This window comes from Tenrec ecaudatus, chromosome 3, assembly GCF_050624435.1.
Source record: "Tenrec ecaudatus isolate mTenEca1 chromosome 3, mTenEca1.hap1, whole genome shotgun sequence".
Classification (NCBI taxonomy): domain Eukaryota; kingdom Metazoa; phylum Chordata; class Mammalia; order Afrosoricida; family Tenrecidae; genus Tenrec; species Tenrec ecaudatus.
The window spans coordinates 143,293,370-143,318,723 of record NC_134532.1 but is presented as its reverse complement, the minus strand read 5'-3'; the positions used below and the strand labels follow the sequence as shown (position 1 = coordinate 143,318,723).

General features: G+C 38.7%; 1 protein-coding gene and 1 non-coding gene across 2 annotated transcripts in view; both read left to right on the top strand.

Annotated features, from left to right (window-relative positions):
• The window catches only part of CFAP299 (cilia and flagella associated protein 299), a 695,469-nt gene that overhangs the window by 374,254 nt on the left and 295,861 nt on the right, over nt 1–25,354 (top strand). The window lies entirely within an intron of this gene.
• Nucleotides 1,890–1,996, top strand: LOC142444032 (U6 spliceosomal RNA). Its single transcript, XR_012783719.1, has one exon. It is a non-coding gene; the product is annotated as a U6 spliceosomal RNA (small nuclear RNA).

Here is a 25,354-nt window from a genome sequence, read left to right as displayed (position 1 = left end):
AAGAACTAAGACTTGTCTCTTGGGGAAACTTAGTCAATCGTCATAAAATATAGGTCATAAAATATATGTTCTACATCCTGTTTGGTAAGAAGCTTGCAGGTTCTTCAAGGCCGTGAACAACCACCTAAGGTGCAGTTATTTTTGTCTTCTCTGTTGGAACAATATCCAGCAACACTTGCAGGCAGTTCATTGTCAGGGAACTACCAGCAAGCGGTCCAGGCCCGATTCAGAAGACGACCTGGGACAAAGGAAATCATTGTTATTTCAGATAGGTCTTGACTGAAAACAAAGAATACCAGAAAAGTGTTTACTTGTGTTTTATTGACTACGCCGAGGCTTTCAACTATGTGGATCATAACAGACTACGGACAGCCTTGACAAGAATGGGAATTCCAGAACACCTCATTGTGCTTATGGGGAACTTGTATGGGGATCAAGAGGCAGTTGTGTAATCAGAAATAGGCCATACTACATAGTTTAAAATAGGACAAGGTGTGCATTAAGGTTGTAGCCTTTCCCCATACCTATTTAATCTGTATATTGAGCAAATGATCCGAGAAACCAGCTTATATGAAGAAAACGTGGCATTAGGATTGGAGGAAGGTATTAACTCACAATCTGAAGATGACACAACCTTACTTGCTGAAAATGAGGACAACTTGAAGCACTTGCTGGGAAAATCATGAAATTACAGGCTTCATTATAAATTACAACTCAATGTCAAGAAGACCAAAATCCTCACAACTGAACTAATAAGAAACATCAGGATAAACAGAGAAAAGATTAAAATTCTCAAGGATTTTGTCTTGTTTGGATCCATAGTCATTGCTCATGGAAGCAGCAGCCAAGAGTTTAAACAATGCATTCGTTACATTAGGTAAATCTGTTGTGCAAGACCTCTTTAAAGCAGTGAAAAGCAAGGATGTTAATTTGAGGACAAAGGTAGGCTTACTTACTCCAAACTATGGTAATTTTAATTGTCGCACATGCATGTAAAAGTTTTACATTGAATATAGAGGATTGAAGAGGAATCGGTGCATTTGCATTGTGGTGCTGGAGAAGAATATTGAAAGTTTTATGGACCTCTGAAATAACAAAAAAGTCTGTATTGGAAGCAGGCCAGAGTGATCCTTAGCGGCAAGGATGGCAATACTATTTATTATATACTACCATGTTGTCAGGAGAGACCAGTCCCTGGAGAAGGATATCCCGCTTCATAAAGTGGTGGGGCAGCAAGAAAGAGGAAGGGCCTTAAGGAGCTGGGTTGACATGGTGGCTGCAGCAAGGAGCTCAAGTGTAGGAAGCATTGGGAGGAAGGCACAGCACAGGGCAGTCTTTTGTTCAGTTGTGCATAGGGTTGCTATAGATGGACACAGACTGGACAGCACTTAAGATGACAAGACTCACAGCTTCTTCTGTCCTTATACCAGAAGAACTGAATGATACCTGGCTGGCACGAATGACCATTCTGATGTAAATTCTTCTTTAAAAAAGTTTGAACTACTGAATCAGAAGAAAACCTCCAGGACATTAAACTTTGTGCTGAAAGCACACTTAGAGCTTGCACTATCATTATCAAGATAGTTTGGTCTACAAAATAAACACCATCACTCATCAGCAATGTTTTCCTTTAAAAATGCCATTGAAATGAGAACAAATGATTAACACTCCAAATTTTAGTCTAAAGCAGAGAAGAAAAGGAAGAGGGAGGAAAGAAGCTATATTAATGGTAATGAAACCAAATTGAAATAATGAGAATGTTGAAGCATTATGAAAAACATAACTAATACCAACCAACACTATATTATAGAAACCATTAAATGGCAACCTAATTTATTGTGTAAACTTCTGGTGAATACATAATATATTATAATAAGGAAAGGTGAGGAGTGCTCACTGGGGCAGCACATATACTAAAATCGGTGCATTCCAGGGAAGACGGGCATGGCCCCTGTGCAAGGTTGACACGCACACTCAGGCAGCATTCCGTATATTTTGGAGAATGTTTTATTTATATGTTTTTGCCACAATTAGAAAAATAATGATTACATGAATAATGAGTACAAGGAAGCAGAATATGTCCTAGAATTAAATATGGTGATAATTGTATAACACGCCTTGATATGATTGAATTATTGAATTGTATGACATGTGGATGAAGCACTAATAAAATTGTTTAACAAAAAGAAAAGATGAGTAAAATGGGAAACAGATTCACAGTAAAATGTGAAACACTCAACAATAAAACATAAAAATAAGAGTTTCAAGCACTGGACTGTCATTTTAATGAGATATACAATGTGTTGTGAGGGTCTCTTTAGTTGGTTCCTATTCATAGCAACCTTATGTACCACAGAATTAAACCCTTCCCAGTCCTGTGCCATCCTCACAATTGTTTGCTTGATTCCATTGTTGCAGCCAGTGTTATGTCATCTTGCCAAGGGTCTCCCTCTCTTTCACTGCCCCTCTGCTTTACCAGGCATGTTGTCCTTCTCCAGGGACTAGTTTCAAAATGACACCAGATTATGTAACCAGCACCGCGACTCTATGCACAAGTAGGTCTTTGGTTCCATGGTACATCTGGATGACTTAGAACTGCCAACCTTTAGGTTAAGCAATTGAGTGTGAACCATTGGCCTAAAGGTTGGCAGGTCTAAGTCATCCAGATGTACCATGGAACCAAAGACCTACTAAGAGGCCAGTATTATAGAGCGGTTCGATTGTACCATGTAGGGTCACCATGACAGGGATTGCCACCATGGGCTCAAGGATAGGACTGATTGTGAGAATGGCACAGGACTAGGTAGTGTTTTATTCTCTTGTGCATAGAGTCGCGGTGCTGGTTACATAATCTGGTGTCATTTTGAGGATTAAGAGTGTAAGGGTGGAGTCTAGCCTGTCATTCTGGAGATAGCCAATGAGACTTCTGTGTGGGCATGGCCTCCTCCTGAGAATTCTGGGACATCTGGTACTTCCTCCTTGGAGGCAGGAGACACTCTCTCTACTGACAAGGCTGACTCACTGGAGAAGCCACACGGACCTAGTCTGATGCAGAACTCTGGAGCCAGAGAAGCCGCATAGAAACCCCTGCCGGTGCTGAGATGCTTACAACGTCACTGGAGCCAATGACTTTCTACCCACTGGCCTTTGATCATCCTGCGTTCAGCATCATTGCATGTGTTTCGTCAGTCTGAAGAAGACTTTATAGATTGGTGTCGGACATAGGGGGCAATGTAGGACTTAAGGGTTTGGACTGGACTGGGTTGGGATGCTTGCTTAATACACAATTACCCTTTATATGAAACACTCTCTTATACACATATGAGTTTCTATGGACTTGTTTCTCTAGTCTACCCAGACTAACACAGTCGCTGTGGGTTGGAACTGAGGCAATGGCACTTGATAATAAAAACAACATGAATCAGAAGTGACTCAGTGATAACCACGACAATCCACTCAATTTCAGTGGTTAGACGAGAAACACTGGGCGCTACTAGACAGCACATGGTACTTGTGTTCACATTTCACTCGATAATTTGTTGTGAAATCAAAATAAATTATTTGGCTGGGTTCAAATAGCCTCTATAAATTTTATTGAATTTTAGTCCTTGTTACATAATAAGCACCAGCCACTCTGTGGGAGAAAGATGGGGCTTTTTTTTCCCTTAAAGAGGTACAGTGTCAGAAACTCACAACAGCGGTTCCACCCTGTCCTTAAAGGGTCCTCTTGAGTAGCCCTTGACTCCATGAAAAGTGCTGTGTGTTCTCTTTTAATACTAAATTTATCCTTTATTAAATTCTTACCATTACCTTCATCGCACAAACCAGAGAACTGTGCTTCATAAGGCCAATTCCTTTTCCCAATAGTCACATTTTCACTGATTTTAGTCTAAACCTTCTAACTGTTGAAGAGTCAAAGGAAGCATTTTATGCTTATAACTTTTACATTTCATTTTTTTAAGTTTCAATTTATCATTCTGGCCTATTGAAATTTTTCCAATTTCATATCTGTCATCCCACAATACTCCTTGCCAGCTCTTGAAGCATGTTATTGGATAATATCTGCAATGTTATCATCCCAATTGCCGATAGGAACGGGAATGCTGAGCAGATCAGTGCCAAGCACTGAGCATGAAACTGCTCTGGAGAACGTCTCCAACATTGGAACAATTAGTCATTCAACGTTCCATGAGCGTTACTGATTTACAGGTTGTGAATTATCTCTCTTTCACTCTATTTTTCTGCATCTGGATCACAGACTTTTTCAACTTACTCTCTCTTCTTTTCTAGAGGACCGCAATAGCAAAGATAATATGAGAGTGAGTTTTCTGTTCTCAGACTCATATGGTGGTGATGATGATGGGAAGGGGAAGGCACTGTAAATATAATCTAATAGTGAAGCCTCGGGAAACCCCGATTTATAGATTCACAAGCTGGAAAACACTTCACAGATTTAACTCAGTATGTTCTCTTTCTCAAATAAATCCATAATCATATAATTCAATTTTTAAATAATAATGTCCTCATGCCTTTTGACAACATAAGCTAGTCTGGCATCTAAAAGTTCAAAACTTCAAGAACTATAGATTTTTCATCGATTATTCCATTTGCTTATTCTGTCATTCCAATGCATAATTGGTAGAGGTGTTTGATATTTGTTCAATAATACAGGAACTACAGATATCCCTGTGAAATCTCTTTCTTTCACAAACTTACTATAGATCTATCAACATTTAGCTTAATGAAACATATCTTGAACGTATTTATATTTTTGTCTAAATTTAAAAGTTAATGAGTTCCATATGTTTACTACTTAACTGCTTAAAGTAAGTGAGTGAGAATATTTTATAATGTTAGTTTTGGAAAATAGGAATAGCACCTGCCTTGGCAACTAGCAAAATTATATCATGTTTTAACTGTGTGTATGTTTTTGGATTTCTGGAGTTTTGATTAGATTTGAGGTAAAACAAAATCTATATGATATTTACAGAGTATTATTTACACAGTGACTTGCCAATAGCAGATGTTCAATAAATATTTATTTTAAAAGCTTGTATGTTTTCTTGGAATTTGGATCATTTTCTGTTCAGTTATAAAACACTTCAAGGAGTGTATGTTACTTCTGCTATCTTAATATTAGGCAAATGTTTAGTGTCAACTTTTTCTAACTTATGGGTTTTTAATGACTACAAAGCTCTCTTTCAAAATTTCATTTTCTAACCTGATGACCCAACCATTCCACATATTATCTACTTCGAGACAAATGGTATCCTTGCTTACTGCAATTTTCCATTTTGGGATCTTTTACAAATCACGTATATCTTTTCTACAGCTGTTGATTCAGGAACAGAGCTTCCATGTGCAGGGGACAGTTCAGGATATCCCAAAACGTTATTTACTAAGAGATGCTTAAAAACAAAACAAAAAGAAAACCTTTTTGTCTATTCCATGTCAGTTTAATTATTTAGAACAAGGAAGTAATTATGATTATCAAAATGATGCTTTCTTTAATAGATGAAAGACACATATTTGTCTTGCTCTTCTTACTAAAGGAATACTATTAAGCAACTGTGTCATGGATAATATTTCCTCACATATTGAAAACTTCTAGTACAACCATCATCATATGTCTATTGACCTGAGTTTCTTGTTCCATTGAAATCTAGGCACTTCAAACACGAATGCATTGTGTTTACTTCAATTGAAAGGGCAGCAAAATGTAATAAAACATTTAGAAATTTAAAATAGGAATGCACATTTAAACAGTATAGTGAATTGGTATGCATCATTTTTTAAGAAAAAAATATTTAAAGTGTGAACTTGGATATTGCTTTGCCAGTGCCCACAGCATAATTGCATGCTCAGTGCAATGTTATCATCATTTCAGAAAATTCAGAAAAAAGACTTTTGGACTGGTCCCACACGTTCACCTAATATATTTCTGAAGTCTCCATCATTTATTCCAAGAAGCTCTTGTCCAGCAAATAACTTTTTAGACTGTTATTACGTTTACTGGTTTCAGATTTGGTTTGAGATCTCTAAGGAAAAACTTCCAGGGCTTTACCATTAGCTACCCAATTCATAATGTCCACTTTAAAAACAATGAGCCAGGAAATGTGACCCCATGCTTGGGAATTGAAGCCTTGCCAAGTGCACTGAAGTGTTACATTCATTATGTCATACCACACGCATCTGATAAGGGAAGACATAATGCTGTTGGATAGGTTCTTGTATACAAGAACTCCATAGGTCAAGTCAAGAGCTGTTTTTCATTTAATAACTGACCTATGCAGGTGCTAATTTGGACCATATGTAGGACAATGCAGAAATATGCTCCTCTATGGTGGAATGGTAGCTTATATATGATTCAGTATTAAGGAGAATTTTTTGATTAATTAAGGTACCTCTGCACTGGTTATTTTAAACCCCCAAAATCAATTGACTTTACTTTTTAAAAATGGAGCTTTCTGAAAACTGTCATAATGCTGAAAATTTTCCTGTTCCTTCTCTTCACACACCCTGACTTTTTGAAGCTCCCTGTGGATCAGTTCATTAGAGAAAAACACACTGGACACTGGGAAAGACCAAATTAGACTTGAGGCAGCAAATGACTCCCTCATTAAATATGCCTGCCGTGGGATCTACATAGCATATCTGGCAAAAGTAATACGGAATGATTCAGGTTCTTAATGTTTTCATCTTCTTGGGAATGCAGTTAGTAAAAGGACCCCAGAGGGAGCAGGCTAAGGACCATTTTCACAATTTAATTGCAAATTTGCACTAACCAACCCAGTAGAGCCTATGTGTGAGGATTAAATAAGTCCATGGGAATTTTGGTGAAAATTTTTGTTCTAATATTATTAGAATTAAACCCTAAGAGGATATTTTAGATTTTTTTTTGCCCTATCTAGTGAAGTACAGACCCTTCTGGTTACTCTATGTCTATCCACCATTGGCTGTTTTTCTTTTAAGGCTGCTATATAGAACCAATTTCATTGATGTTGCAAATATTATTATGTCAATTCACAGAAACTTAAATAAATCATTGAATCAAGTTCACTGTGACCCATAACACCCCTATAGGACAGAGGGCACCCAATGCAGTTTTTATGACTGTAAATCATGGACACTGATTGCAAGTCTTTGTCCTGAAGAAGGGGCGGTGGGCTTGCTCTCCTGCCCTGTTGATTAGCAGCCAGCTGCGTTTTAGTACGGCAGTACCAGGGTTTCTAGAAACACCATTCATGTTGTGATATATGTATAACCTGACAAGTGGATTTGAAGAATAAGGTTTTCCATTTTACTGGACAAAGAATGTTTCCCAATGGTTGCTCATTGGTGTGTTTGACTTAAATTGAGCAACAGCAGGAAGTTCAAGAAGAACAAGATCCCTTTCAGAGTATAGTTATTGTAGAAGCGCTGGTGACACTGTTGGCTCAGTGTTAGCCTTTTAACTGCAGTGTTCAAACCCACCAGCTGCTCTTGAAGATAAGGCTTTTTGGTCCCATAAAGGTTAACAACCATAAAGAGTCAGTGTGAATTAGAATTAACTGGATGACAGTGGGTTTTTAAAATTTGTGTTAGTTATTGATCATGTAGTTGGCAATTATCTAGTAGAAAGGCTTTCCTGAGCCCAAATATCTAAACTTATAGATGAGGATATTAATACATACCATTTATAAAACTGATTTTAGATATAAAGCATAACATATTTACTGTGCAACACTAAGATATTGAAATGTTTTTCCACCCCCACCACTGTAAAAAAAAATGATCACGTGAGTGGGGTAAACCAAGAACATGGCAGCTCAGTAATGGGAACAAAGAAAAGCCACAAAACCCCTGAGGAGACCCCAAAATGGACTTCAGGCTAGAAGGGGCAGTTCCCAGAACCCCCAGGACCATTGGGGAGATAGTCATAAAAGGTCAGCAAACAGACTTGGGATTAGCGATGCTTTTTCATTTTTTGCTAGCTTTTTTCCTTTATTGTTTTTATCTTTTTATTTATTCTTTTGTTTTCTTTTTGTTCTGTCTCTGTTATGTTATTTTGCCTACCAATATAAGATAGGCCTGGGAAGCAAACCCAAGGAGAAAGCAATGGGACTGACAGTTCCAGAGGGACCTGGCAGGGAAGGAGCTGGGGAAAGGGCAGTGAACAAACAATACCATAGACAGGGGGACAACTAGGGAATTAGAATCCACAAGGAGAAGGACACAGAGATCGTGGGGTGTTGGAGCAACAGCAATCTACCTGAGAGTAATTACTAAGAGGCAGAAGGGTGAGCATGATGGTGGGGCAGAAGGAAGGTAAAAGAAAACAGAGGAAAGATCTAGGAAACAACACGATGGATAGAGCTATAAACATAGGTGTATACTTATGTAAATCTATTAATTTGTTTTTAAAAAGAGGTATTGGCATATGTACATATATTAATATGACAATCCAATGAGGAAGTGGACAGGCTTTGGGCTCAAGCCCTCCCTCAACGCAAGAGCACTTTGTTCTAACAACCTGGCATTCTGTGATGCTTACCCTCCCTACATGATCGCTGAAGCAAAAATGGGTGGATAAGCAAATGTGGTGCAGAAAGCTGATGGTACCTGGCTATCAAATGATATAGCATCTGTGGTCTTAAAGGCTTTAACTTACACAGGTAGCAGAGAAGCAACAAGCCCACATGGAAGAAACATACCAACCTGTGTAATCATGAGGTGTTCACAGGGTCAGGTAACAGGCAACAGAAGACCCCACAACAACCAAAACAAAACATGTTGAGAATGAGGAGGGTCGGAGCAGAGACCCAACATCCGTCTGTAGACATAGGACATCACCTCACATGAGGGTCACAAGAAAGGGGTGAGTCGACCGGGGCACAATATTCCTCTGGTTCTTTGAGGCTTCCTTACCCCTCAGTATAGTGACCCCAGTTGCCTTTCAGTTCTGACTAGACCAGAACATGTACACTGGTACAGATAAGAGCTCACAACACATGGAATCAGGTAAGATAAATCCTCAGGAACAGAAATGGGAGTAGTGATACCAGGAGGGTAGGGGAAAGGTGGAGGAGAGAAGGGGAGGAAGGGGAACCAATTATAATGATCCATGCACTTCCCCCAGGGGAGAATGAACAATAGAAACATGGGTGAAGGGAGGCTGCAGTGGGTGTAACATATGAAAACAATAATTGATAAGTTATCAATGGGTCCCTCAGGTGGGAGGGAAGTAGGGAGGGGAAAAGAGGAGCTGATACCAAGGGCTCAAATAGAAAATAAATGTTTAGAAAATGATGATGGCAACCTATGTACAAATATGCTTGATACAATTGATGTATTGAATGTTATCAGAGCTGTAAGAGCCCCCAATAAAATGATTTTAAAAATCATGCTAATTGATTCCATGTTACAATGCAAGTATTTAGAAAGTACATGCACAACAAAAGTACATTCCTCCCTTTACACTCTTAACTGAAACCACCTGAATGAAGCATCTTAATATACCTATTCATATGTTCATCTAGCTTTTCCATACACACATGTATATTGGTCTCCTAGTCTCAATAAAACACACTTTGTAAACCTTATGATAGTACCTGACTCTCCTAGATGGACAATCAAGTTATTTTAAAATCTTCTCAACCTATCACCCAACATTGTCTCCTGCTAGGAACCCTGGTAGATTAGTGGCCTATGAGTTGGGCGATCAGCATGGTCGGCAGTTTGAAACCACCAACAGCGTTGTGGGGGAAAGACTGGGCTTTCTACTCCCACAAAGAGTTATAGTCTCAAAAACCCACAAGGGTCACTATGAGTCAGCCTTGGCTCGATGGCAGCGAGTTTGTTTTTGTTTGTAATGCCATCCAAGGTGAGTCTTACCTGGAACCAAGTTAATTCTTTCACTAGAACAAACCTCAGACCTTTTTCTAAAAATAAATAAATACCTAAGAGGAGTGTGGGGGGAGGCTCACAGCCATCCCCCCAGTTCCCAGACTGCAGTAGGCCCCATTCCCTGCTGTAAAAGACAATGGACGCCTGCAGACATCTATTTGGTTCCAGTAGGTGGGGTTTACACCCTATTGATAATGGTTCCTATGGAGATCTAGGGAATAGGTCAATGTTAAGCCTCCATCCTAAACCTAGGATCTGCCCATCTTGTCACATGTATAACCCCAATCCCTCCCCTTCCTATTGCATGTATGTCCCTAGACCACCCCCCTCTCATTACTGTATTGCCCATAGGAGAGCCCCTTCCAGTGACGTATGTGCTCACCTGTAATTAGGGGGCTTGTATGTCCCCAGAGGATAGAAAAGGCCTGGGCTAGCATTAGAGCTCTCTTTCTCTCCCTCCAAGTGGACCATCATGCAGGGCAGAGGTGAGCATGCTACCATGAATTGTGTCTGACTCCACTTATTTCAATTCTTCACTTCTATCTCTCATGCTCTCTATAACTTTATGATCTTCACTTATTATCGCTGTACAATTGCGCCTACATTGTAGGTGATCCCTCTTCCCAGGGGCCCTGTGCACAACAGAACAAAACATATTGAGTCCAACTGCTTCCTCTTATTTGATTGTCTGCTTGAGTCCACCATTGTCAGCATTGTGTCAGCCCATCCCATTGAGGGTTTTCCTCTTTGCCATGGGCACTCTAGTTCACTAAGGATCATGTTCTGCTCCAGGGCCTGGTCCTTCCTGATCACGAGGCCAAAGTACTTGAGACAAATTTGCAAATTCTGGCTGTACTTCTGCCAAGACAGATTTGTTCATTTTTCTGGAAGGCCATGCTACACCCAGTATTATTGGCCATCATCATAATTCAAATATGTCAGTTCTTCTTCAGCCTTCCTTATGCTTTGCAATGCTTACCCAAACATGTGAGGTGACTGGAAAGGCTCACTTTCAGTCTTAAAGTTACACCTTTGTCTTTTAATACATACTTTAAAAAGGTCTTTTGCAGCAAATTTGCACAAAGCAATAGATCATTTGATTTCTTGAAGGCAGCCTACATGGACATTGATTGTGGACCTAAGTAAAATGAAGCCTTTACAACATATTTTGTCCATGTTGCTTATCGATCATGTCAGGAGACGTTTTGTTTTCTTTCTGTTGAGAGTAATCTTACTGAAGGCTGTATTATTTGATTTTTTTCAGTAAATGCGTTGTGTCCCCTTCACTTGCGGCAAGCAATGCTGTGTCATTTGTACATTATTTTAATAAATGTGTCTTTCTTCAATGCTGGTTCCCCATTCTCTTTCAGATGCTCCAGACCCTCCTGTCATTTGCTCAGCATGCAAATCGCATAAATACAGTGAAAAGAAACAGCCCCGACATGCACCTTCCCTGACTTTCAAACAAGCAATTTCCCCTTGTTCTGTCTGATAGCTGTCTAAGAACAGCTTCTTCATGAGCAGGAATAAGTGCTCAGCCATTGCTTTCCTTCACAATGTTATCCATACTTTGTTATAATCCACATAGTTGATGTCTTGTGTGGTCAATGAAACACAGACAAACATCTTACTGGTACGCTTTCACCCAGCTCTAGCTGACAATAATGATACCCCTAAATCTGACCTGAATTTCTGACAACTCTCTGTCAATGTTTTATTGCAAACATTTTTAAATTACCTTTAGAAAAAATATTTGTGAGTGATATTGTTAGAGGGTTTCTACATTATATTGGGTTATCTTTCTTTTGAATGGGCACACACAGATGCCCAAGTAACTGTCTTTCAAATTTCTCATCATAGATAAATGAGTACTTCTAGAATTACACCAGTTGATTGAAACATCTCCATTGGTATTCCATTAAATTGTGGAGCCTTGCCTTCCACTAATGCCTTCTGTACAACTTGGACAGTAGTAGTAAATATCCATATTAGGTGCATTGTTAACAGTTTGGTAATGACATCTTGATAATATCACTGAATTTTTATTATAATTTATACTCATGAAAGATGTTTAAAGCTTTGGGTATTAGTTTTGAGCATTAGAAACATTGAAATGAGCATTATTTGTAAAATAAATTCATTCAACTCAATAGGACATACTGTGTGTGCGAGAGAGACAGAGACAGAAAGAGAGAGTGAGAGACAGAGAGAGAGAGAGAGAAAGAAGAAGAAGAAGAAGAAGAAGAAGAAGAAGAAGAAGAAGAAGAAGAAGAAGAAGAAGAAGAAGAAGAAGAAGAAGAAATAAATAATTTTCTTCTTGGAAACTTACTATGGGCAAAATCTTCACTGCCCTAAAAATTGTGGCTCACCACTTAACATTTAAAATAGAACCAACAATGGGTTCCCAAAATCACACGTAGAGTAGTATATTCTTTAGACAGTCCATTGTTTGATCATCGCAGAACAATATCCAAACCTTTGTATGGTATTTTTTTACCTGAAAAAACAGTGTCATGCATGCCACCCCTTGAGGGATAATACTTACATTTTGAAACATGGGCATTCTTCAGTTCTTTTTTGGTGATTTAAGTGAAATGCAAAAGAGTTTTGCAGTTCAACATCAATAGCCACGCTTTGGGAGAAAATAAGGCTTTCTATTCCTGTAAAGAGTACAGTCTCAAGAAAGCCACGGTGCAGTTCTACCCTGTCCTATAGGGTTGCTATGAGTCTTCCTTTACAAGGGCCAGATAGCAGTGAGGTATTAGTCAGTGCAGATTATTTTAATTGATTAAAAAATGAATTCCATTATCATCTTTCCCAAGTAAAGTCGAGTGGTTATGTGTGACCTTCTTTTATTCATTTTTGTTCTGCTTTAAATTTGCTCTCTAGTCTGTCACATTCCCATTTAGCTTTTACCTAAGTAGATTATTTCTGAGACAGCTGTCTTACATTCTGAGGTTCATTTGTCATCCCCCGTAGACAGCCCTAAGATCCAGATGGGACAAAGCTGTAGCCCATCCATGTATACGATCATTTTTCAGAATGATAGTGTGGCCCAAATGAGGTTGAGCATCTCTATGGTGTTTGTATCATTCGTCAACACAGTGCCCAAATCCTCTCCTCTGTAGAGTTGCAGCTGACTTCAGGGATCAACCAGTTCAGATCACACATGCTTTGCAAGAGTAGACAACATATTGGGTCTGATTGTGATTATTTTGAAGTCTATAAAAACTTAGTCATAACTAGATAAAAATGTTCTTGTATGTAAAATTTTTAAAAACACACAAAAATTGTACCTACTCTGTATTAATATGGAGACGGCACATTGGTTAAAGTAATCAACATACTGGTTGCCAATCTCCTTAGTCGAAAGAGTCTGCCTCGATTTATCTGCCTCTAAATCCATCAGCTATGATCTTCCTGCTAAATCTTCCTGCTTCCTGTTCATTAACACCAGCAGCAACTTGAGTTAGGAAAGCCTCCAGCTGCACACCTCACATTGGATGGGAACAGACGGAAGTTTCCCATTTCGACAACTGTGAGAGATACTTCCTTGACATAAGAATAGCGTAAAAGCACTACACATGCACACACAGAAATATGTCACTAGTTTTTCTTCTCTAGAGATCCCAGCTTAACACAAGCACTCTACCCATTTACCCTTTTCCATTTGCTCTTTCCCATCTCTTCTTGCCTTTGGAGCTTTGATTTTGGATAAATGAGGCCTCTTTTGTGCCACTGCACTAAGGAATACATTCCTTGCTGTTATTCTTAACTTTACAGGACTCTCTCTATTTGGCTGAAAGTTTATTCCCGGGAGTGGGTTCAGTTCCAAGTTTGAAGGGTATCTAAAAGCCACAGTCTTAGGGCTTCCACCAATCTCTGCTAGACTGGTAAGTTTAGTCTTTCCCACGATTTAAAAATTGTGTCAACATTTCCTTTGCTGACACTCTATCCAGGGCTTTGTATTATGATCCTAATTAGAGTGATTGGTAGTGGTAGCCAGGAACCATCTAGTTCTTCTGGTCTCAGAGTAGTGGACACTGGTTACATGGTCCTGAGCATTTGATTTTCTGTATTCTTCTTTGCTTTAGAGGAGGGGACATCAATAGCGACATTTTAGAAGCCTGTTCCCAATCTTTCAAGACTCCAATTGAAACTCATTAAAATATGATATATTGTCTTTATAGATTATGTTATGATGGTTGATCTAGAATTCCTTTGTGCCTGTGGTTCCATGTTCCTAATGTTTGGTTATGGCTCAGAAGATTTCAGAATTTTGTCTCTTATGTGGTTGAAAATATATTTGAAGAACTTGCAAATACACATGCACAAATATCCTCTGCCCAACCTATATGTGGGAGGACGGGAGAGCTTTCTACACCCGTAAAGAGTTACAGTCTTGGCAGCACACCCAGGCAGGTCTACCCTTCCCTGTAGGTTCACTAGGAGTTGGCATTGACACCATGACAGTGAGTTGTGTTTTGTGTTTTTTAATTTAGCCTTTATCTACTGATGAGGGTACTCAGGTCTGTTTAGCTTGCATGTTTACCTACGTATCTTCTCTTGATGTTGTCTGTTATTATGAAGATGTCTGTTGTTATGAAGATTACATGATTATATGTGTAATAGGACTTACCTTTGTTGTCTATTACTATTAAGCACCTCATAATGGTTTTCTTTGTCATTGATCATATTGTTCTGCATTTCCCCTTAAAATGTATTGCCTTTCCCTTCATTCACGGTAGTTAATATATGTCTACTCTCTCACCTTCGTAATCATCACCATATAATGTTTCTTTCTCCATGAAAACATTTTTCTAGGCTTTTATAATTATGCTCTCATAAAATATCTGACATCTTGTGATTGATTTATTTTATTTAGTATAGTGTCGTCAGGTTTATTTTTGTGGTGAGGTGTTTAACAAATCCTTCATTTTTCTTTCATGTTGCATAGGATTGTATTGTGTGTGTACCATAGTTTATAGATTTATCTAATATTAGATACATAAGGCTGTTTCCATCTTTTTGCTGTTATGAAGTAATGCTATGATGAACATGTATGTGTGTGTTCATGTCACAGATTTCATTTCTCTAGGATATATAACTAGTAGTGGGATTTCTAGGTCATATGGTATTCTATATTTTACAGAAGCAGTCCTGGTAGGACAATGGTTAAACCCTTTCCTTCTAACCAGAGAGTTTGAGCCCAGCGGCAGTTGTGCGGAAAAAAAAATTCCTTAAATTCTGCTCCCATCAAGATTCCAAGCTAAGAAACCCACAGAGGTACTTTGACTCTATTCCATAGGGTAACCATTGAAGAATTAATTCATCAGTACTGCAACTTTGCTGTAGAAATTGAGGATATAGACAGTGAATGAAGCAGACAAGGGTCTCCTTCCCATGAAACTTGTTTGTTTGTTTGTTTGTTTTAACGTAGGAAGGCAGACAGTAAAAACATAGGGAAAATTACTCTTGATAATTTTATGTTAGGAAAAAAACCCTCAAAAAGTCCTCACTGCCATGGAGTCAATAACAACTCATAGCGACGCTCTCAGGGAGACTAGAGCTGCTCTTATGGGTTTCTGAGAGTACAGCTCTTTAGGCAAAGTTAGTATATGATGAAGATTGAGGGGAAAGTCCCAAAAGGTTACTATGAGAATGTCCTCTGAGATAGTGACATATGAGGTGCCGTCTCAATGGTTAAGAGAATAATAGGAGGGATTAAATAAGTTTTAGGCAGAAGGAACGGTAAATATAAATCTTTTAAGCACAAATAAGATTAATTAGTGCAAAAAGCAATGTACTTAAACCATGATAAGTGGTGAGAAAAATAGTATGTGCTGAAGTTGGAGAGGTTAGCATGGGAAAATCATATATGACCTTTATGCAGAGTAAATAACTTAGAACATTTTCCATTGTGCCAATGGAAAAGATCAAGTAATATTCATTATACTTGAGACTTATAAAAACTAAATCAAACCAAGCTCTATGTATATAGAGTCAATTTCTACTCACGGTGGCCCTTTAGGATAGTGTGGAACTGACCCAGGCTTTGCAAAGCTGAACTATATATAGAAGGATCCTGGATGGAAATTTGGTTAAGTACACAGCTGCTAACCCAAAGATTGGTGGTTCAAGTGCATCAGCTGCTTCACGGAAGAAAAGTGCCAATTCCATAAAGATTTGAAACCGTGTAAATCCCATGGGATAGTTCTGCTCTGTCTCATAGGGTCTTGATGATTTTGAATTTGCTTCAGTGGCTTTGGCTTTGGTGAATTTGAATCAATAACCTCTCAGTGGTCGCACGTTTAATTATTTTTATCATCCAGGGACTAAATTTAAGTTTTGGCACTGTCACTTCTTAACTGAATGGTTTGACAAATAACTTTAATCCTTAAGGTCTCATTTCATCATTAGTTTTCAGAATTAAATGAGATCATTTCTTTAAAGACACTTACATAGAGCCATCCCTATAGAAAAGACTGCCATGATCACTGCGCTCCTTCAGGGCTAGGATTCGATTTGTCACATCATTACCTTCCCAAAATGGAACCCAGTGATGCTCAGGCCAGGACTATTTCTGAGTAAATAAGAGAGTGGTAAACAAAGAATATTTTCCCTGTATTTTGTTTTATTTTTAAGTGAAATCAATTTAATTTTTTTCCTCCTTCACTTTTATTTAATTGATTGCAATACGTATTTTTAGGTACATACTATGTTTCTTTTTAGATGATAATTGCATACAAAAGTTCATATTGTGTGCTAGGAAATAATTTCAATATAGGTAAGAATATGCTCAGCAATCAGGTTTATTGATTATCACAAATTTACAAGTATTTCTTATTTGTAGCTTAATTAGCATCTCATCAAACCCAAATATAAATATTTATATAACAATACCAACATTTTGATATTATATGAAGAACAAATAGCATCAGGACTAGAGGAAGGCAATCTGCAATATGCAAATGACATAACCAGGCTGTATCATGATATTTACATATTTTTATTAAAGTCATTGAAAATCAGTTAAGCAAGAAGTAATTAATGAGAATGTAATGTTAGATAGATCATTCTGACCAGAAAATGAATAAATAAGATTTCTTTCTAGAAAAAAAGGTATGTATAGTAAAACTTTCAAATTAAAAATAAAATCAAAATTCTCACAGCACTGTGATAAGCTGAGAAAAGACTAAAGTGTCCCTTCCCCCCACCCCTTGGATTCACAATCAATGGTCATGTAAGCAGAATATGCAAGTTGAATTTTGAGTAAGGAAGACTAAAGAAGAGCGGCTACATCTAAATTTTAGTGCTGGCAAAGCATATCAAAAGAAATGCCAAAATGACCAACAATTCTGTCTTGAAAAAAAGAAGAACCAGAATGCGCTTAGCTGGAGAGGGACCAGTCCCTGGGAAGCAACATCATGCTTGGCAAAGTAGAGGACTGTGAAAAGGGGAAGATCATGATAAGATGGATTGACACGGGCTGCGAGAGGAAGCTCAAACATAGTATAAAGTGTGTGGATGGTGCTGGATTGCGCAGTGCTTTGTTCTGTTGTATATGGTCCACTTTGAGTCAGACCTTCTGGTATAGCTCCTGCCAGCAAGGCTGGAGTGACAATATGGTGACAAAGAGTATAGCTTAGTTTTTAGGGGATAATGAAAATTGCTATGGTCAGAGTCATAGATAGTCACTGGGTCAAGAGTAAACTTTAGAAAATTAATGTGGGTTAAATTTCATATTGTTATAGATTTAGTTTATAAAACCACAAGTAGGCAAAGAAAGGAAATTCCTAACAAAAATTTATAATGAAAACTAATATTACTAAGTACAAATATTAAGTATTTACCAGTAAAGGGGCTTACAACTGCATCAAATAAACCACAGTATGATAGGTAAAGAATAGAGCTTGTTATTGTTGGTAGAGGCCATCACGTCAGCTCTAACTCCAGTGACCCTCTGTGCTTTAGAGAAAACAGTGCTGGCCCCTGGGCCATCCACACCATTTCATTATGTTTGACCCATCTTTTCCGTCACTGGGTCATTTATTTGATTGGCTCTTCCCCTTCTTTGCTGACGTTCCAAGCGATGGTTATTAATGGATGTGTGCAGGTCTTTCTTTTCATTTGGGGTCATGTTCTGTCTGGAGTGGAGTTTCTGAAAGCCTTGCCCCTCTGGGCCATTACATTTAGAAGGCAGCCCTACCCCAGTCCGATTTGGAGTGCCTTTCAACTTGAGACGGATCCAGGCGGCATAATGGATTATGCACTGGGCTGCTAATCACAAAACCACCAGCCACACTCTGGGAGAAAGAGGGGGCTTTCTACTCTCAGCCTCAGACACTCACAGAGGAAGGTTTGAGGGACACTGTGAGTTGGACTCAATCGCACAGCAGTGAGTTTGTTTTGGGGGAAGCTTTCTATGGGGAGGGGATCTGCTTCTGATATATATTTGACAATATTCAACTGGTGTGAATGAAATCGCATTGACTGCTTTTCAAGATTGACAACCTCTTCCTTCTTCCTGGTCTCTTCTTTGTTTGGAAGCTCTGTTAACACCTGCTCACCATAGATATTTAAAATCCAGAATCACAGCAACACATAAGCTGCCACAAGGTGACAGACCGACTGTTGAGTGGGAGAAGAAGAAATGGATTCACTAATGATTTCACTCCACTTGGATCACCAATCCGTTCATGGAAGAAAGGTCCATGGAACACTTTAATGCAAAATAGCTTCACATTTTTAAAAAAGCCAGATGTCACATTGATGAATAAGGAGCACCTGACCTAAGCCATGGTCTTTCCAACTACCTCATATGCATTTGAAAACTGAACTAGGAAGAAAGGGAAGAATTGATGCACTCAAATTGTGGTATTGGCAAAAGAAGATTGAATACACTGTGTACTGCCAAAAGAACAAACAAATCAGTCTGTAAAAATGGTGTGGCCCAAGCATCTGACCTCCTCTAACTTCATAAGGCAGAAAGAAAATCAAGATTAACGACCCAGATACCTCTTCTCTCCGATCTTTTTTTTTTTTACCGTTTCCGACAACTCCCCTCCCCATGTACTCGCCACTTTACTAATAATTCGTTGTAATATCCACGTGAGCTTACAGACCATGTTGAAGGTTGTAAGGTTTATTGGTGCTTGGCGCTGTCTGTGTGGCTCTAACTCGTAGACACCCTATGTATGAAAGAATGCATTTGCCGCCCTCACCATCACCGCTGTGTGGGAGCCCATTGTTGGTGCCACTGGGTCAATCCGTCTCATTGAGAGATGTGTTTCTCTCTCTCCTCTGACTATCTCCTTCTTCAAGCATCATGCCTCGCTCCATAATTGTCCCCGATGTCATGTCCAAAGTCGGTGATATGAAGCCTCATCTTCATTGCACCTTAGGAGCACTCTGCGTGTACGTCCTTTGTCCTCCTGAGAGTCCTGGTATATTGAATGTTCTCTGGTAATAGTCACTCAAAGGCATCCATTCATCCTCTGTTTTCCTTCTTCATCATCCAGCTTCTACACACATAAAAGATGACCAAAAATATGATAGTTTCATGACAATATCAGGCTCATCTAAGTCTTCAAAGTGACTGGTTTGCTGCATAGTCCTTTAAAGATATCTTTTGCAGCAGATTTTCCCAATGAAATACATCATTTGATTTCTTGGCTTTTAAAATCATCAACAAGATTTTACTCATGTGTGGTATTCATGGTATTGTTTAATAATTTCTGCATCTTTTTAAAATGGGCAGCAATATAGATTTCTTCAGTCAATTGTTCATATTGTCCCCTCCCTGTATTCATACATTTGTTGAAATATCTCAGTTGGTATTTGGTCGATCCTATAGCTTGATTTTTGGTCAGTATCCTCAGTATAGTTTGGACTTAGTTCATCATTACTGGTTCTTTGAGCAGTTGTTACCTCCTTAGTTGGTTGAATGTTTACCAATTCTTTGGAAGGCAGTGATTAATTCCACCTCATTTTTATGCCCCTTGAATTGTTCATTGCCCCCCCCCCAAAAATCCCTTCAATATTGCAACTTAAGGCTTAACATTTTTTCTTTACGTTTTTTACATTTTTTCTTCCATTTGGTTTTCTGATGCCAGGATTTTGGACATTTGATTACAGTGCTTACTTTGTCTTGTTGACTTGCCCTTTGAATTCTGCTGTTTGTGTAGGCAGGGTTTTCTAGAGAAACAAAACCAGGACACGTATGATTATATGTATTTGTATGGATAGGTTTATGTAGCATGAAAGAATAGAACAGTTAATTAGTCCACACAGCAGTACAGAGGACTCAGCTCAACTCATGTCTATGGAACAGATAATATACTGGAAATCCTTCAACTCAGGAGGGCTTCCAGGTCCAAGGTCAAGGAAGCCAACATCTGAATCTTCCCTCAGGCAATGCAGTTTGAGTCCACCCACAGGCAGCAAAATAGCAGGGCCGATTACTAACAGTCAGCAGATCAGGAGCTTAGCAAAGCAGGCCCGGATGGGACATTGAACTCAAGTAAGTCAGGATGACAGGATCCACCAGCCTCAAGCTCAAGCTCTGTACACATTAGCAGCATGGCGAAGCAGGTCTCAAAGGAACCTCAGGCTCTAGTGACAAGTTCCATGTGTTGGCTTGTTCCACAGGTAGTGTAACTCACAAGTTGAGGCAGAGAACTAGCTAAAGCAGCCTCATGTTGGTGTGATCACCAGAGAGCAAGAGAGAGAGGGGCGGGCCTTGCAAAGCCATTTATCTCTTTGCCCTCCAATCAAACTGTGACCTGATTAATCCCACATGTTCCTATTGACCAAGTTGGCACAATAAATCTACCTATCACCCTGCTCATCTCTTTTATGTTGTTACTTTCTTTCAATTTAGTCTCTATTTATTTAAGATCATTTCAGAGTCTCTATTGACAGCCATTTTGGTATTCTGTTTCTTGTTGATTTTTATGACCTTTTTGTTTCTCATATGTGATGTCCTTGATATCATTCCACAACTTAGCTGACTTCCAATAATTAGTCTTCAATTACTCAAATCAATTCGTGACATGGTCTCTCAGTTTAGGTGGGATATATTCAAGGTTCTATGTTGGTTCTCAAAAACTTGTTTTAATTTTCATCAGTCCAACTTGAACTTTCATGTGAGCAATTTGGTTCGGAACAGAGTCAGTCATAAACCTTGTGACAAGATACTGAGCTTCTCTATAGCCATAAATGGATTGCACGGCTTTTTCATAGCCTGTTAGATCTAGAAGATCTGCGGACAACTGTGCCCCACCCGCCTCCATGAGCGGCCCTGTCGAACGATTGTTGGCATAGCTTCTAACATCATAACAACACACAAGTCAGCACAGTGTGACAAACTAACAGAAAAGTGAGTAGCAACAGGTTCAGGATCAGGAAAGAGCCAGGAGACAGTTTCTTCTGTCAAAAATAGCCTCCTCATGGGCTTGTCCACAGGTAGGCCTCTCTCGGGCCCTTTCAGGCTCATTTGATTGGACAAGGTTTGACCTTCCCTATAGAAGTGCTACAAAGCTCTTTACACTAATAAGTGCCTTGAGGCACCCCACGCCACTACTATAGTGTGGCTCAAACTTTTCAGCTCTCTTGCTCCGTGGACCAGGAAGTCCTCGGCATGATCTTTAGGTTCTGTTACCACTGTTTTGTCTTGTTTTTTATTTTCCCTGGTACTCTTCACTGTCATGGCTCTTTATCTCCTGTTTCTAAGAATTCCGTCTCTGTGGGAACCCCAAATAAAAAGAATATATTTTTATTTCTTCTCTTCTTCCTGGAAGTTGTTCGGATCCCCTTTTTGCTTCTAGGGTGGTTCAATTTAAACCCAGAAGAATAGTAAAGTTGACAGTTTCCCTCATTATGATTTTGTACACCTTATTTGGGTGGTCCCACATTCACAAGTGTATCATGCATTTGTTTACATTAGTTGCAAGCTATCTGTTCTGTCTGATGGACGATAAACACAGTCTCACCCATTTGATTTGGTTGGAGTTACAGACACTATGCTGAAATGACACAATAACCTTGATAATGGACTTAAGTATACCAATAATCATGAAAATGGCTCAAGATTAGCAACATTTTATTGTATTATACATAAGAGGGGGTACCCAAAGAAAGCTGGACATTTTTTTCAAATCTATGTATTTAATTTTTTTTTACAAAACAATCTTATCATCTTCCAAGTACTCTCCAGTACACTTTATACATTTGTCAAATCTTGAAAAGATTTCATTCTTGAAAAGCTTTTTCAAATTCATCTGTTTGGATGACTGACAGCACCTCCCTCATTTTTTTCTTCATTATTCTATGTTGTCAAATTTCTGTCTTTTTATGTCCCTCTTCATTCATGGAAACAAAAAGAAGTCTCATGGAATGAGTTAAGGTGAGTCTGGTATGTGAGCCAAGAGAGGAATGCAGTTTTTGCTAAAAACTGGAGCACTGAGATGGCTGCGTGAGCAGGTGTATTGCCATGGTTGCAAAGCCAGTCCCCCGTCTGCCACAAATCGCGTCTTTTTGGTTGCACACTGTTACATAATCTTTTCAGAACCCCTAAATAGAAAGATTGATGAACACTCCGACCTCGTGGAACAAACTCCAAATGCATTATCTCCGACACATCAAAAAACCACCAATGAACATTGTCTTGATCATTGATTTTATTTGATGAGCTTTTTATTGGTCAAGGAATGATGGCATCTTCCACTAGCTTGATTCAGGTTTGCTTTTGGGGTCTTAAGAATAGCACCATGTCTCCTCACCAGTAACGGCCTTGGGAAGAAGTCTGGGTCGCTTCAGAGGTGTCTTTCAAAGCACAGCATGTTTCCACTGGAGGCTCTTTTTCCTGGTGAGCCAGAAACCAAGGCACAAATTTCTCAGCGACCCTTCATATTCCCAGGTCTTCGATTAAAATTCACGGACGTGTGCTCCACAGGAGCCCAGATAACTTCCCGGCTCTGCTTCAACGGCCCGTCTTTGGACTTTGAGCACGAGTGCACGGACTCTGTCGACATTTTAGTCCATTCAGGAAGCTGATGGATATCAAGAACGAGGCTTGCCGTCAGTCGATATTTCACCTTTTTGAAATGACAAAATCACTTTTACACTTGAGTTTTCCCCCATAGTGCTGTCCTTGCAAGCTGTGTTCAGCATCACAACAGTTTCTGTGGCATTTTTCGTTAGCAGGAAACAAAATTTCATAGCTGCATACTGTTCTCTTAAATCAGCCATAACAAAAAAAAAATAAGGTTAGAGTGAAACCGCTTTTATGAAAAAATTCAGTGACCAGAAAGAACCTTCCCAGGTGACGCCACTGGGGCGCTAACTCAGAGAGAGTTGTTCGGTGCTCCCCTAGCGGGAAAAATGGGGACTATGAAAGCTCTGCCCAGCAGCTCTTTGTCCATTTTGTGGCTGCTCCCTCAGATAGTCACCATGAGTCACAGCAAATTCTACAGCAACTAGCAGTGAGAGCCGTGGGAAGACCCCTTTATATGTGTTAGCCACTGCTCTCAGCACTGACATGCATGATCTCACTAGAGCCTCAAAACTAAGTAAGGCTTGTATTGTTTTTACCTACATATCCTACAAGAGGAAACTTAGACTTAAGCGGCTGGACTTGGGAAGTGACCTTGAGTCCAGGATTTTCTGGTGCCCAGATTTATGCTGTTAAAGGCCATGCTATTTTTTCTTCCTTTCATAGTTACCAAAAAGGAGATAAGGAATGATGCTCCTAAAAATAAAAATAAGATTTAGGCTTGAGAGCACAAATGGTGTTATGAGTATCAGCTCATTGAGAGTAGGGTATAAACTTCCTTGGGTTTGGTTAGAATATGATATTAAATGAGCAAGAGTTTATAGAAAATATATTTTAAATGACTCTGCCTTTGTGGAGTTAGAAAAATTATTTGTACTAAAAATATGTCTGGATTCAAATATTCAATTGTCAAGCATCTTACAAGTCTGATGAGTTATTTATTTTTCTTATTAAAAGCTATTCCAATGTGTAGAAAATGCTAAGACTCCTTTGGCAAGGAGCTATTGAAAATGATAATTAAAAGTAGTCATTATAGATGTGAATCCACTTATCTACAATGATTTCAGAGAAGAAATTCGGTGAAACTGGCCTCTCTCTTTTAGTTTGAATATGGTCAATAGGGTAATTGTTAGCAGAAACCTTTTTCCTACAGCAATGTTGCTGGGCCTCAAAATCCCTTGTCCTTAAATGATTACCCTCCCCCACCCCACCTTTGATTTTAGCTATGGATCATTTTTTTAAGGAAAAAAATACTATTTGATTCATACCAGGTTTAAAAAACAGAAAGTGTGCTTCGACTCTTTTATAGGCAAATGAAATAAAATGATTATCAACAATGAACTTGCCAATGTGATACTGTTAATCAACTGTTTAAACAAGACTCAAATCGTGTGCCAAATACCTGCCATCTCATGAAGAAACAGTTTGTGTTCTTTGTATGTGGCCAGATTGTATTCCTGAGAGATCTGACGCTATGAGGCTGGAATTTAATTTGTATGTGGTTAGGAATGATTTTAAGTTCTAGACAAGCTGCCTGGACATATCTTTCCAAACAGGTGGGAAAATGAGGTGGGGTGGAAAAACCCTTCAGTGATTCTGAAGAGATTCCTAAATAGATTTACTTTTTAAATGTCCTTTCAAAGTTATCCTCAGTCTTTTACAATTACTCTAAGGGCATTCAAATTTAGGAATCACCCATTATGTACTCTGTACAATTTTCTTTTGATTAATATGGAAAACATATTTCAATGTCTGTAAATATCGTAATCTTTTTTCCCCAAAAACACTTTTCACATATATTTTGTGAATCCTTCTTGGTTTATTCCACTTCTAATCTTCTATTCAAAAAACCAGTTATGATATGGCACAGAATATTTTTCTTGGAAATGCTGAAGTAATTAAAAATTCTTCTTAGCCCTCCTGTATGTCACTGAGCTGTTTCTTAAGTAGAATGGAGATACATACCTCACCAGATGTCTGAAGGGTTGGCATCAGTGTAGGTTCAGTTGTGTGTCGGCTGTGGAGAATAGGGCATTCTAGATAAGACCATGCGGCTACTTGTATTCATCCCTTTCAAAGTTGTTACTATTAACACATATTCTGGAATTTTATTGAATATTGTTTCCTGACCATCTTGCCTCATAACTGCTAAATAAAAAATTTTAAATGCACCTGAAAACCTCATTTATTAACTTTTTAAGCATAAGTATATAGTCTTAATTCAATTTGCTTATTAATCATTTTATCTTAAATTAACTTGTAGAGCTGTTCCAAATCTTGCCTCATGGAAGAAATAAACCTCATCAGAAAAAAATTTAGAAGTTTTCAGTTGAGTCTGTATCAACATGGCACTTTCAAAAGTCTCTTGAATAGCTTTGGAAAAGGATGACATAGTGGCAGAAAAATTGCTTAATT